At 44.8% G+C, this 12507-nt stretch overlaps 1 protein-coding gene across 1 annotated transcript in view; it reads left to right on the top strand.

Annotated features, from left to right (window-relative positions):
• Positions 1-11409: 11409 nt before the first annotated feature.
• CDKN2C (cyclin dependent kinase inhibitor 2C) overlaps positions 11410-12507 on the top strand; it is a 7220-nt gene continuing 6122 nt past the window's right edge. Inside the window, exon 1 of the mRNA XM_053693494.1 lies at positions 11410-12507. This exon is cut by the window's right edge and continues 846 nt beyond it. The gene's annotated coding sequence lies outside the window, so the exon portion shown is untranslated.

The following is a 12507-nucleotide window of genomic DNA, read 5'->3' as shown; positions in this document are numbered from 1 at the left end:
CTTGTGCTTTTGGGCACTCCAGTGATGTTGCAGCTCTGAAATATGGCCAAACTGGTGGCAAGTGGCATCTTGGCAGCTGCACGCTTGACTTTTCTCAGTTCATGGGCAGTTATTTTGCGCCTTGGTTTTTCCACACGCTTCTTGCGACCCTGTTGACTATTTTGAATGAAACGCTTGATTGTTCGATGATCACGCTTCAGAAGCTTTGCAATTTTAAGAGTGTTGCATCCCTCTGCAAGATATCTCACTATTTTTGACTTTTCTGAGCCTGTCAAGTCCTTCTTTTGACCCATTTTGCCAAAGGAAAGGAAGTTGCCTAATAATTATGCACACCTGATATAGGGTGTTGATGTCATTAGACCACACCCCTTCTCATTACAGAGATGCAGATCACCTAATATGCTTAATTGGTAGTAGGCTTTCGAGCCTATACAGCTTGGAGTAAGACAACATGCATAAAGAGGATGATGTGGTCAAAATACTCATTTGCCTAATAATTCTGCACTCCCTGTAGAGGAAATACAACAGTCACTTAAATTAAAGTGTCAGTAAACGTAAAAAATAATGTTATATAATTCTGCACATAGTGCAGAATTATATAACAATATATTAGCCTTATCGTTATAAAACCTTATTTGCCCTTTGAATATTTTAAAAATATGACAGGTTTTCAGACCCGCTCTCTGCTGAGCGGGTCTGTTTTTTTTAAACAGCGCATCGGGCCAGCTGTATAAGGCTAATATAATGTTATATAATTCTGCACTATGTGCAGAATTATATAACATTATTTTTTACGTTTACTGACACTTTAAGCAACAAATCTTGGGTTCCTACGAATTGGAGGGAATCACATTTAAAACTAATTAGGAAAACCTATATAACTAATACTAAACTGAATAAATGGTTTGGAACTAAATATGGTTGTCCCAAATGCGGCTCAGAGCAGGCAGACATTATACATTATCTCTGGCTCTGTCCAAAAATTCTACAGTTATGGAGCCAAATTAATTGTTGGCTGAAAAGGAAATTAATAATAGAATTTGAGATCCAAATGTTTCATGTATCTTTCTAGTTATCATCTTTCTAGTTAAATATACAGAAGAATCGAAGGAAAGTGAACTAATTAATACGATCATTTTTATTACTAGAAATTTGAATTTTTTTTTCAGGCTGGAAATCATCTAAAGCCCCTAAGTTTGTGACATGTAAAAACGCTTTAATTAAACAATTTATGTTGGAACAATACTCTTTACCGGATCTTTCTATTTCTCAACTAGGAAGATTCTTCAATAAATGGCAAATTCTGATTTTTTCACTGCCTGAGAATTTGCAGATCCAACTAGTTTTCCCACTTAGGAACACTGAATACGTTTTAAATAGGATAATAACTGGTCAATTCCCACAAAGTTGGGTTGGAATTTAGATGTTTTTTTTTTCTCTTCCTCTCCTGTTTTTTCTTCGCCATGTAAAACATATTAATGAATTTATACAAAGAGATTACCTAAGTTCAGAATTTAATTTGTTAACATATGAAAAAGAATTAATTGTTACAAGATTCCTTTTCTTTATTGTGCCAATTATAGATCAATGATCATTAAGATCCATAGATACAGATGATTTATATTCAAGATTGTAAGATTATAGTAACTATGTGGTCTTAAATTATTATGTTGTGCAAATATTTTGTACCAAATGTTTTTTATTTTTTTATTTTTTCTCTGACTATATTTATGAGTAGTTTGATTGGTCGCATTTTTATTTTATGCTGTACTTTGTTTAAAAATTAATCAAAAGAATATATATAAAAAAAAAAAAGAAAATGACATTTTCTCATTCTTTGATCTAAAAAAAACACCCTGCTGACTTTTTAAAGCTAACCCTGCTGCATATATAATGTTGTCGGCAGACTCATGCCCAGATTGTATCCTCCAAATAAGGCAAGAGGTGCATGGTGTTTGGCTAATGAAAAAAACAAAAGCAGCAAACAAGATATTAATTTAGTTTAAATAAAAAACATTTAGCTGTGGTTGATGTTATTCTATAGCAACACAACAGAACTAATTAGTTGTTACTGTCCCGTAACCTTTTACATAAGAAACATATTTACAACCCGGATAGAGAGTCCTTTTATACTATACTAGTCGATAAGCCTGCCCAGAGGGTAGTCTAATTATTTTTTAAACTACAGATGTAGAAACAACCTATTTTGTACCTCTTCATTTATATAAATATTTAAGCTACAGGTGTAGCAATACTATAATTATAATGGCCTTCTGTCTTAAATATATAAAAAATATTTTCTATATAATAAACTACAGATATAGCCACACTCTATTTGGACAAACTACTGTCCTAAATAAATACAACATTTCTTCTCTAACCTAACATCCTCTAACCTAACACCCCCTAACCTAACACCCCCTTAAATTTACCCAAATTACCTAAACTAATACATTCTAAAGTTACAAAAAATAAACAAGAAATAAGTTTGCAAAAAATAAAAAAAGGCTAACATTACAGAAAATCTAAAATCAAATTACCAAATTTAACAAAATTAAACCTAATCCCTATGAAAATAAAAAAGCCCCCCAAAATAAAAACACCCCTTACTCTAAGTATAAACTACCAGTAGCCCTTAAAAGGGCTTTTTGCAAGGCATTGCCCCAAGATAATCAGCTCTTTTACAAAAAATATACAAAGTCCCACCTAACAGTAAACCCCCCCACCCCACAAAATAAAAGAACCTAACACTAAAACCTAAACTACCCATTGCCCTGATAAGGGCATTTGTTTGGGCATTGCACTTAAAGGGCATTTAGCTCTTTTACTGCCCATCCCTAATCTAAATAAACAAACCCCCCAAGAAAAAACTTAAGAAATCCTAAGTCTAACCCCCAGGTTGGTACTCATGGTTCCTGAAGTCTGGCAGAGAAGGTCCTGTTCCAGGCAGTGAAGTCTTCTTCCAAGCGCAACCTATTCTTCTTCCAGGAACATCCTGCGCGGAGCTGAAGACTGAAGACCGCGGAGCTGAAGACCGGCGACCCTGGAACTGAAGACCAGCGACCGCGGAGCCATGGAGCGTGGAGGATCCTCTTCGTACGATCTCCGCCGTACACTGAATAGTGAATTCAAGGTACGTGATTAAAGATGGCGTCCCTTGAATTCCTATTGGCTGATTTGTTTCTTCCAATTCAAATCAGCCAATAGGATGAAAGCTACTCAAATCCTATTGGCTGTTTAAATTAGCAAATAGGATGAGAGCAAGTTACATTTTATTGGCTATTCAAATCAGCCAATAGAATTTCACTTGCTCTCATCCTATTGGCTAATTTAAACAGCCAATAGGATTTGAGTAGCTTTCATCCTATTGGCTGATTTGAATTGGAATAATCAAATCAGCCAATAGGAATTCAACGGACGCCATCTTTAATCGCGTTCTTTGAATTCACTATTCAGTGTACGGCCGAGATCGCTCCATGGCTCCGCGATCGCCGGTCTTCAGGTCCAGGGTCGCCGGTCTTAAAGTGATGGTAAACTCACTATAATGACAATGCTATTTCCTAAAGCTTTTATTTCAAATATACCTTGTATATTCTTATTTCTTTACTAATCAATGTTTAAGACAGAGTAAATTACTTTTTTTATTTGCAGGATTGCCTGTCCCTGGCCGCCTCCGTGTAAAAAATACTGATTGTGAAATTTGATTGACATATGGCGCATCCATACGCCCTATGTATTTGATCTTCAGCACGCTCCCGTGCCGCTGCTTTGAGGGCTCTGAATTAGCAATGCACACTGCGCAAGTGCAGTTATCAGATGAGCCGACAGCGGCCTCATGTAAACAGACTGTTTACATGAGGCCACTGTCGGCTCGTCTGATAACAGACGCAGCTCTCCCGCTCAGGGAGGTAGAACTAACGGTGAGTGCAGCTTGTTTAGCTTGGTGCAGGTTATGCATTGTCCGGACATGCCTTGTGGTAGGATCAAAGCTAAGCTCATAGTGGGAATAACTGCATATCCCTCACATATAGATGTCACACCCCTTGATAATTAGTAAATACTCTTCACAATCTAGAACACTATAAATAGGGGATATTTCACTTCCTATAATTCTTCAGTGCCTGATTTTTTGCTTTAAAAAAACACAAGATCTCACACAATCCTCCAAAGCTGCACCAAAGCTGCATATCCCTCACATATAGATGTGCATATCCCTCACATATAGATGTGCATATCCCTCACATATAGATGTGCATATCCCTCACATATAGATGTGCATATCCCTCACATAACAGTTTGTTTACATGAGGCCGCTGTCGGCTCATCTGATAACTGCACTTGCGCAGTGTGCATTGCTAATTCAGAGCCCTCAAAGCAGCGGCACGGGAGCGTGCTGAAGATCAAATACATAGGGCGTATGGTGCATCTGCTATTGGATGTGCCATATGTCAATCAAATTTCACAATCAGTATTTTTTACACGGAGGCGGCCAGGGACAGGCAATCCTGCAAATAAAAAAAGTAATTTACTCTGTCTTAAACATTGATTAGTAAAGAAATTAGAGTATACAAAGTATATGTGTAATAAAAGCTTTAGGAAATAACATTGTCATTATAGTGAGTTTACCATCACTTTAAGCTCTGCAGTCTTTGGTCTTCAGCTCCGCTCCGTGCAGGATGTTCCTTCCTGGAAGAAGAAGAGGTTGCGATTGGAAGAAGACTTCACCACTTGGAACAGGACCTTCTCCGCCGGACTTCAGGAACCGTGAGTACCAACCTGGTTTTTTTTTGGGGGGGGGGTTTGTTTTATTTAGATTAGGGATGGGCAGTAAAAGAGCTAAATTACCTTTTTAGGGCAATGCCCAAACAAATGCCCTTTTCAGGGCAATGGGTAGTTTAGTTTTTTTTAGTGTTAGGTTCTTTTATTTTGGGGGTTGGGGATTTAATGTTAGGTGGGACTAAAAGAGCTGATTATCTTCTGGCAATGCCCTGCAAAAAGCCCTTTTAAGGACTACGGGTAGTTTATTCTTAAGTAGAGGTGTTTTTATTTTGGGGGGTCTTTTTTATTTTCATAGGGATTAGGTTTAATTTTGTTAAATTTGGTAATTTGATTTTTTTATTTTCTGTAATGTTAGCCTTTTTTATTTTTTGCAAAGAATATATTAGTTTAGGTAATTTGGGTTTATTTAATGGGGTATTAGGTTAGGGGTTGTTAGGTTAGGGGGTGTTAGGTTAGGGTACTTGGTTATTTAGATATAGTTATTTGCGTTTTGTTTTTTTGCGGTTTAAAGGGTTAATAAGTTAATTAGGTTTATTGCGATGTGGGAGTTTTTCGGTTTGGGGGTTAATAGGGAAATTACGTATATAGCAATGTGGGGTTTTTGCTGTTTAGGAGTTAATACTTTGTGTACGATTTAAAAAATGTTTTGTTATATTTCGTGCAGGCTGTGTTGTTTTTTTAAAAATACTTGATGCGGGCGTTGTTTTTGTTGTTTGTTTTTTTTAATATTTGATGGGGACGGTTAGTTTTTAAAAAAAATACTTTAATGTGGGCGATTAGTTGTTGCTTTTGTAATGCTCTGTTTGCCTTCGCTGCATCCCGGTGAATTCCACCCTGCCATTTTCGGAATTCACCTGGATGCCGCTTCGCTGCTTTCAGGTGAATTCTTTTGTCCTTGCGCTGCCAACATTCCATTGAGGATGCGTGTGCAACTGCCGACGGCCATTACAAACGCAATTATAGTATAGATGTATGACTTTATGTCCCTTTGTGGTTCCGTTCGCTGTTCAGGCATAATTTCAGCTATCAGTGCATCTTCCACTAGGTAGTTATCTGCCACTGGGTAGGGTAATTTGTAGCTGTTAGTGTGTCAAATCCTGGGTGAGGTAACTTGAAGGTGCCAGTGTATTTGCCTCTGGGTGGGGTAACTTATAGGAGCCAGTGTATCTGCCTCTGGGTAGGGTAACTTATAGGAGCCAGTGCATCTGCCTCTGTGTGGGGTAACTTGGAGGTGCCAGTGTATCTGCCTCTGTGTGGGGTAACTTGGAGGTACCAGTGAATCTGCCTCTGTGTGGGGTAACTTGGAGGTGCAAGTGTATTTGCCTCTGGGTGGGGTAACTTGAAGGAGCCAGTGTATTTGCCTCTGTGTGGGGGAACTTGGAGGTGCAAGCGTATTTGCCTCTGTGTGGGGTAACTTGGAGGTGCCAGTGCATCTGCCTCTGTGTGGGGTAACTTGGAGGTGCCAGTGTATCTGCCTCTGTGTGGGGTAACTTGGAGGTGCCAGTGCATCTGCCTCTGTGTGGGGTAACTTGGAGGTGAAAGTGTATTTGCCTCTGAGTGGGGTAACTTGGAGGTGCCAGTGTACTGTTATGTAGCAGATATTGGTTAGACGGGGTAACTTGGAGGTGCCAGTGCATCTGCCTCTGACTTGAAGGAGCCAGTGCATCTGCTTCTGTGTGAGGTAACTTGGAGGTGCCAGTGTATTTGCCTCTGGGTGGGGTAACTTGAAGGAGCCAGTGTATTTGCCTCTGGGTGGGATAACTTATAGGAGCCAGAGCATCTGCCTCTATGTGGTGTAACTTGAAGGAGCCATTGTATTTGCCTCTGGGTGGGGTAACTTGAAGGAGCCAGTGCATCTGCCTCTGTGTGGGGTAACTTGGAGGTGCCAGTGTATTTGCCTCTGAGTGGGGTAACTTGGAGGTGCCAGTGTACTGCTATGTAGAAGATATTGGCTAGACGAAACCCCTTCCGGACAGTTAGTAGGACCGGTGAGACAACCGTGAGCGGTCACCGTCTGGGAGTCTAGAGACTACGAGACCTAAGCCTAGTAAACCGGATCCAGGGGCGTGCACGCGTCAACGACGTTGTGGGCGTAACTTGTGGGCGAGGTCTGCGTGGTATGGTCAATGTAGGCGCGGAAAGCTGTGTGGGCGTGGTCTGGATTACACTGACTTTTGAAGGTGTGGTTTACTGAAGGGCGTGGTTTCAACAGAGCGCTCTTTTTTTTCTTTTCAAAAAAAGCTGAAGGAAAAAAACCGGCAGCAGCTGACAGCGTCGCAAACACCCTGAGAGCCAGCAAGAGAGACTGACAGCCTGAGAGACAGCAAGAGAGACTGACAGACCAAGAGAGACAGCCTGAGAGACTGACAGCCTGAGAGACAGCAAGAGAGACTGACGACCGAGAGAGACAGCCTGAGAGACAGCAAGAGAGACTGACAACCTGAGAGACTGACAGACCGAGACCAAGAGAGACAGCCTGAGATACAGCAAGAGAGACTGACAGCCTGAGATACAGCAAGAGAGACTGACAGCCTGAGAGCCAGCAAGAGAGACTGACAGACCAAGAGAGACAGCAAGAGAGACTGATAGACCGTAAGAGACAGCAAGAAAGACTGACAGACCGTAAGAGACTGACAGACTGAGAGAGGCAGCCTGAAAGCCAGCAAGAGAGACTGACAGACCGAGAGAGACAGCAAGAGAGACTGACAGACCGAGAGATACAGCAAGAGAGACTGACAGACCAAGAGATACAGCAAGAGAGACTGACAGACCAAGAGATACAGCAAGAGAGACTGACAGACCAAGAGATACAGCAAGAGAGACTGACAGACCAAGAGATACAGCAAGAGAGACTGACAGACCAAGAGATACAGCAAGAGAGACTGACAGACCAAGAGATACAGCAAGAGAGACTGACAGACTGAGAGAGACAGCCTGAAAGCCAGCAAGAGAGACTGATAGACCAAGAGAGACAGCCTGAGAGCCAGCAAGAGAGACTGACAGACCGAGAGAGACAGCCTGAAAGCCAGCAAGAGAGACTGATAGACCGAGAGAGACAGCCTGAGAGCCAGCAAGAGAGACTGACAGACCGAGAGAGACAGCCTGAGAGCCAGCAAGAGAGACTAACAGACCGAGAGAGACAGCCTGAGAGCCAGCAAGAGAGACTAACAGACCGAGAGAGACAGCCTGAGAGCCAGCAAGAGAGACTGACAGACCGAGAGAGACAGCCTGAGAGCCAGCAAGAGAGACTGACAGACCGAGAGAGACAGCCTGAGAGCCAGCAAGAGAGAATGACAGACCGTAAGAGCCAGCAAGAGAGACTGACAGACCGTAAGAGACAGCAAGAAAGACTGATAGACAGTAAGAGACAGCAAGAGAGACTGACAGACAGCAAGAGAGACTGACAAACTGCGAGAAAGCAAGAGGGACTGACAGACAGAGAGAGGCAGCAAGAGAGCGAGACAGCCTGAGAGCCAGCAAGAGAGACTGACAGACCGAGAGAGACAGCCTGAGAGCCAGAAAGAGAGAATGACAGACCGTAAGAGCCAGCAAGAGAGACTGACAGACCGTAAGAGCCAGCAAGAGAAACTGACAGACCGTAAGAGACAGCAAGAAAGACTGATAGACAGTAAGAGACAGCAAGAGAGACTGATAGACAGTAAGAGACAGCAAGAGAGACTGATAAACAGCAAGAGAGACTGACAAACTGCGAGAAAGCAAGAGAGACAGCAAGAGAGACTGACAGAGAGCGAGACAGCAAGAGAGACTGACAGAGAGAGAGACTGACCGAGAGAGACAGCAAGAGAGACTGACAGAACAAAAGAGACAACCTGAGAGCCAGCAAAAGAGACTGATAGACCAAGAGAGACAGCCTGAGAGCCAGCAAAAGAGACTAACGGACCCTGAGAAACCGCAAGAGAGAATAATAGGCCGAGACAGCCTGAGAGACTGACAGAACGAGAGAGACAGCAAGACAGACTGAGAGATACAGCGAGAGAGACTGACAGACCAAGATAGCCTGAGAGACTGACACACCGAGAGAGACAGCCTGAGAGACTGACACACCGAGAGAGACAGCCTGAGAGACTGACACACCGAGAGAGACAGCCTGAGAGACTGACACAGCGAGAGAGACAGCGAGAGAGATAGCCTGAGAGACTGACACACCGAGAGAGACAGCCTGAGAGACTGACACACCGAGAGAGACAGCCTGAGAGACTGACACACCGAGAGAGACAGCCTGAGAGACTGACACACCGAGAGAGACAGCCTGAGAGACTGACACACCGAGAGAGACAGCCTGAGAGACTGACACACCGAGAGAGACAGCCTGAGAGACTGACACACCGAGAGAGACAGCCTGAGAGACTGACACACCGAGAGAGACAGCCTGAGAGACTGACACACCGAGAGAGACAGCCTGAGAGACTGACACACCGAGAGAGACAGCCTGAGAGACTGACACACCGAGAGAGACAGCCTGAGAGACTGACACACCGAGAGAGACAGCCTGAGAGACTGACACACCGAGAGAGACAGCCTGAGAGACTGACACACCGAGAGAGACAGCCTGAGAGACTGACACACCGAGAGAGACAGCCTGAGAGACTGACACACCGAGAGAGACAGCCTGAGAGACTGACACACCGAGAGAGACAGCCTGAGAGACTGACACACCGAGAGAGACAGCCTGAGAGACTGACACACCGAGAGAGACAGCCTGAGAGACTGACACACCGAGAGAGACAGCCTGAGAGACTGACACACCGAGAGAGACAGCCTGAGAGACTGACACACCGAGAGAGACAGCCTGAGAGACTGACACACCGAGAGAGACAGCCTGAGAGACTGACACACCGAGAGAGACAGCCTGAGAGACTGACACACCGAGAGAGACAGCCTGAGAGACTGACACACCGAGAGAGACAGCCTGAGAGACTGACACACCGAGAGAGACTGACACACCGAGAGAGACAGCCTGAGAGACTGACACACCGAGAGAGACAGCCTGAGAGACTGACACACCGAGAGAGACAGCCTGAGAGACTGACACACCGAGAGAGACAGCCTGAGAGACTGACACACCGAGAGAGACAGCCTGAGAGACTGACACACCGAGAGAGACAGCCTGAGAGACTGACACACCGAGAGAGACAGCAAGATAGACTGACACACCGAGAGAGACAGCAAGAGAGACTAATAGGCCGAGACTGAGAGAGACAGCCTAAGAGACTGACAGACCAAGAGACAACCTGAGAGATTGACAGACCGAGACAGGAAGAGAGACCGACAGACCCTGAGAAACCACAAGAGAAACTAATAGGCCGAGACAGCGAGAGACTGACAGACTGAGAGAGACGGCCTAAGAGACTGACATACCAAGAGACAACCTGAGAGAGTGACAGACCCTGAGAAACAGCAACAGAGACAGTGAGAGAGACTGACAGAATGAGTGAGACAGGGAGAGAGACTGACAGACTGATAGAGACAACCTGAAACAACAAGAGAGACTGATGGACCAAAAGAAACACCCTGAGAGACAGCAAGATAGACTGACGGACTGAAAGAAACACCCTGAGAGAAGGCAAGATAGACTGACAGACAGCAAGAGAGAAAGTCTGAAAGACTGAGAGATTCTAACAGACCCTGAGAGACAGCAAGAGAGACTTACAGACCAAGAGAGACAGCCTGAGAGACACTGATAGACAGCGGTAGTGAGATACCGGTAGAGCTACAGACAGCGGCAGTGAGACAGCAAGAATGTCAGACTGAGAGAGACAAAGTGACAGCTGCAGAACACAGGGAAAACTAACAGAGGGCGAGACAAGAAGAGATGGACAGACAGAAGGGAGAAAAGAGAGATGGGGACATAAGGAAGGAAGGTGAATAAGAGAAAGTGACGGGAGGTAGAATAGACGTGGGGGTATGGAGGAGACACTGAGAGAGGAAAAGAGACACTGAGGGGAAAGGAGAGAGAGTAGATACACTGAGAGGGGAAGGGAGAGAGTAGATACACTGAGAGGGGAAGGGAGAGAGTAGATACACTGAGAGGGGAAGGGAGAGAGTAGATACACTGAGAGGGGAAGGGAGAGAGTAGATACACTGAGAGGGGAAGGGAGAGAGTAGATACACTGAGAGGGGAAGGGAGAGAGTAGATACACAGAGAGGGGAAAGGAGAGAGTAGATACACAGAGAGGGGAAAGGAGAGAGTAGATACACAGAGAGGGGAAAGGAGAGAGTAGATACACAGAGAGGGGAAAGGAGAGAGTAGATACACAGAGAGGGGAAAGGAGAGAGTAGATACACAGAGAGGGGAAAGGAGAGAGTGGATACACAGAGAGGGGAAAGGAGAGAGTGGATACACAGAGAGGGGAAAGGAGAGAGTGGATACACTGAGAGGGGAAAGGAGAGAGTGGATACACTGAGAGGGGAAAGGAGAGAGTGGATACACTGAGAGGGGAAAGGAGAGAGTGGATACACTGAGAGGGGAAAGGAGAGAGTGGATACACTGAGAGGGGAAAGGAGAGAGTGGATACACTGAGAGGGGAAAGGAGAGAGTGGATACACTGAGAGGGGAAAGGAGAGAGTCGATACACTGAGAGGGGAAAGGAGAGAGTCGATACACTGAGAGGGGAAAGGAGAGAGTCGATACACTGAGAGGGGAAAGGAGAGAGTCGATACACTGAGAGGGGAAAGGAGAGAGTCGATACACTGAGAGGGGAAAGGAGAGAGTCGATACACTGAGAGGGGAAAGGAGAGAGTCGATACACTGAGAGGGGAAAGGAGAGAGAGAGAGTCGATACACTGAGAGGGGAAAGGAGAGAGAGAGTAGATACGCTGAGAGGGGAAAGGAGAGAGAGAATAGATACGCTGAGAGGGGAAAGGAGAGAGTCGATACACTGAGAGGGGAAAGGAGAGAGTCGATACACTGAGAGGGGAAAGGAGAGAGTCGATACACTGAGAGGGGAAAGGAGAGAGAGAGTAGATACGCTGAGAGGGGAAAGGAGAGAGAGAATAGATACACTGACGGGGTAAATAGTAAACACGGGAAGGGCAAAGGAGAGAAAATGCATACAATGAGGGGTTAAAGAGGGGGCAGATGGGAAATGGATACAAAGGAGACAAGTATGGTTATGTATAGGAGATACTGAAGGGGGAGAGAGAAGACACACGGAGATATTGTGGAGACACTGAGACAATTTTAGAAAAGTGGAGAGGAGAGAAATTCAAACGAGAAAGAGAAGGGAAAAAGGGAACCGTTAGTTGGAAACAGATGTAGGAGTAAGGGAAGAGGTGAGGGGAGAATACGAGAGAGACGCATATGAGTGACTGCCAGAGAGAGAGAGGAAGTAACGGAACTCTATGTAGGGGACATTCTCTGCGCCTAGCCAGGGGACATCATCTGCACCTAACAAAAGGACATCATCTGTGCCTAGCCAGGGGACATCATCTGCACCTAACAAAAGGACATCATCTACACCTAGTCAGGGGACATCATCTGCACCTAACAAAAGGACATCATCTGCACCTAGTCAGGAGACATCTACAGCACATAGCAAAAGGACATCCTCTGTAATTAGCCAGGGGACATCATCTGCACCTCGCAAAGGGACATCCTCTGTAACTAGCCAGTGGACCTCTACAGAACCTAGCAAAGGGACACCCTCTGTAACTAGCCAAGGGGGACACCCTCTGCAAACCACTTGGGTATGATCTCTACAATTTTTG

This window comes from Bombina bombina, chromosome 10, assembly GCF_027579735.1.
Source record: "Bombina bombina isolate aBomBom1 chromosome 10, aBomBom1.pri, whole genome shotgun sequence".
Lineage (NCBI taxonomy): Eukaryota > Metazoa > Chordata > Amphibia > Anura > Bombinatoridae > Bombina > Bombina bombina.
Note: the sequence above shows the minus strand (reverse complement) of the source record. Positions and strands in the feature narration are given on the sequence as shown.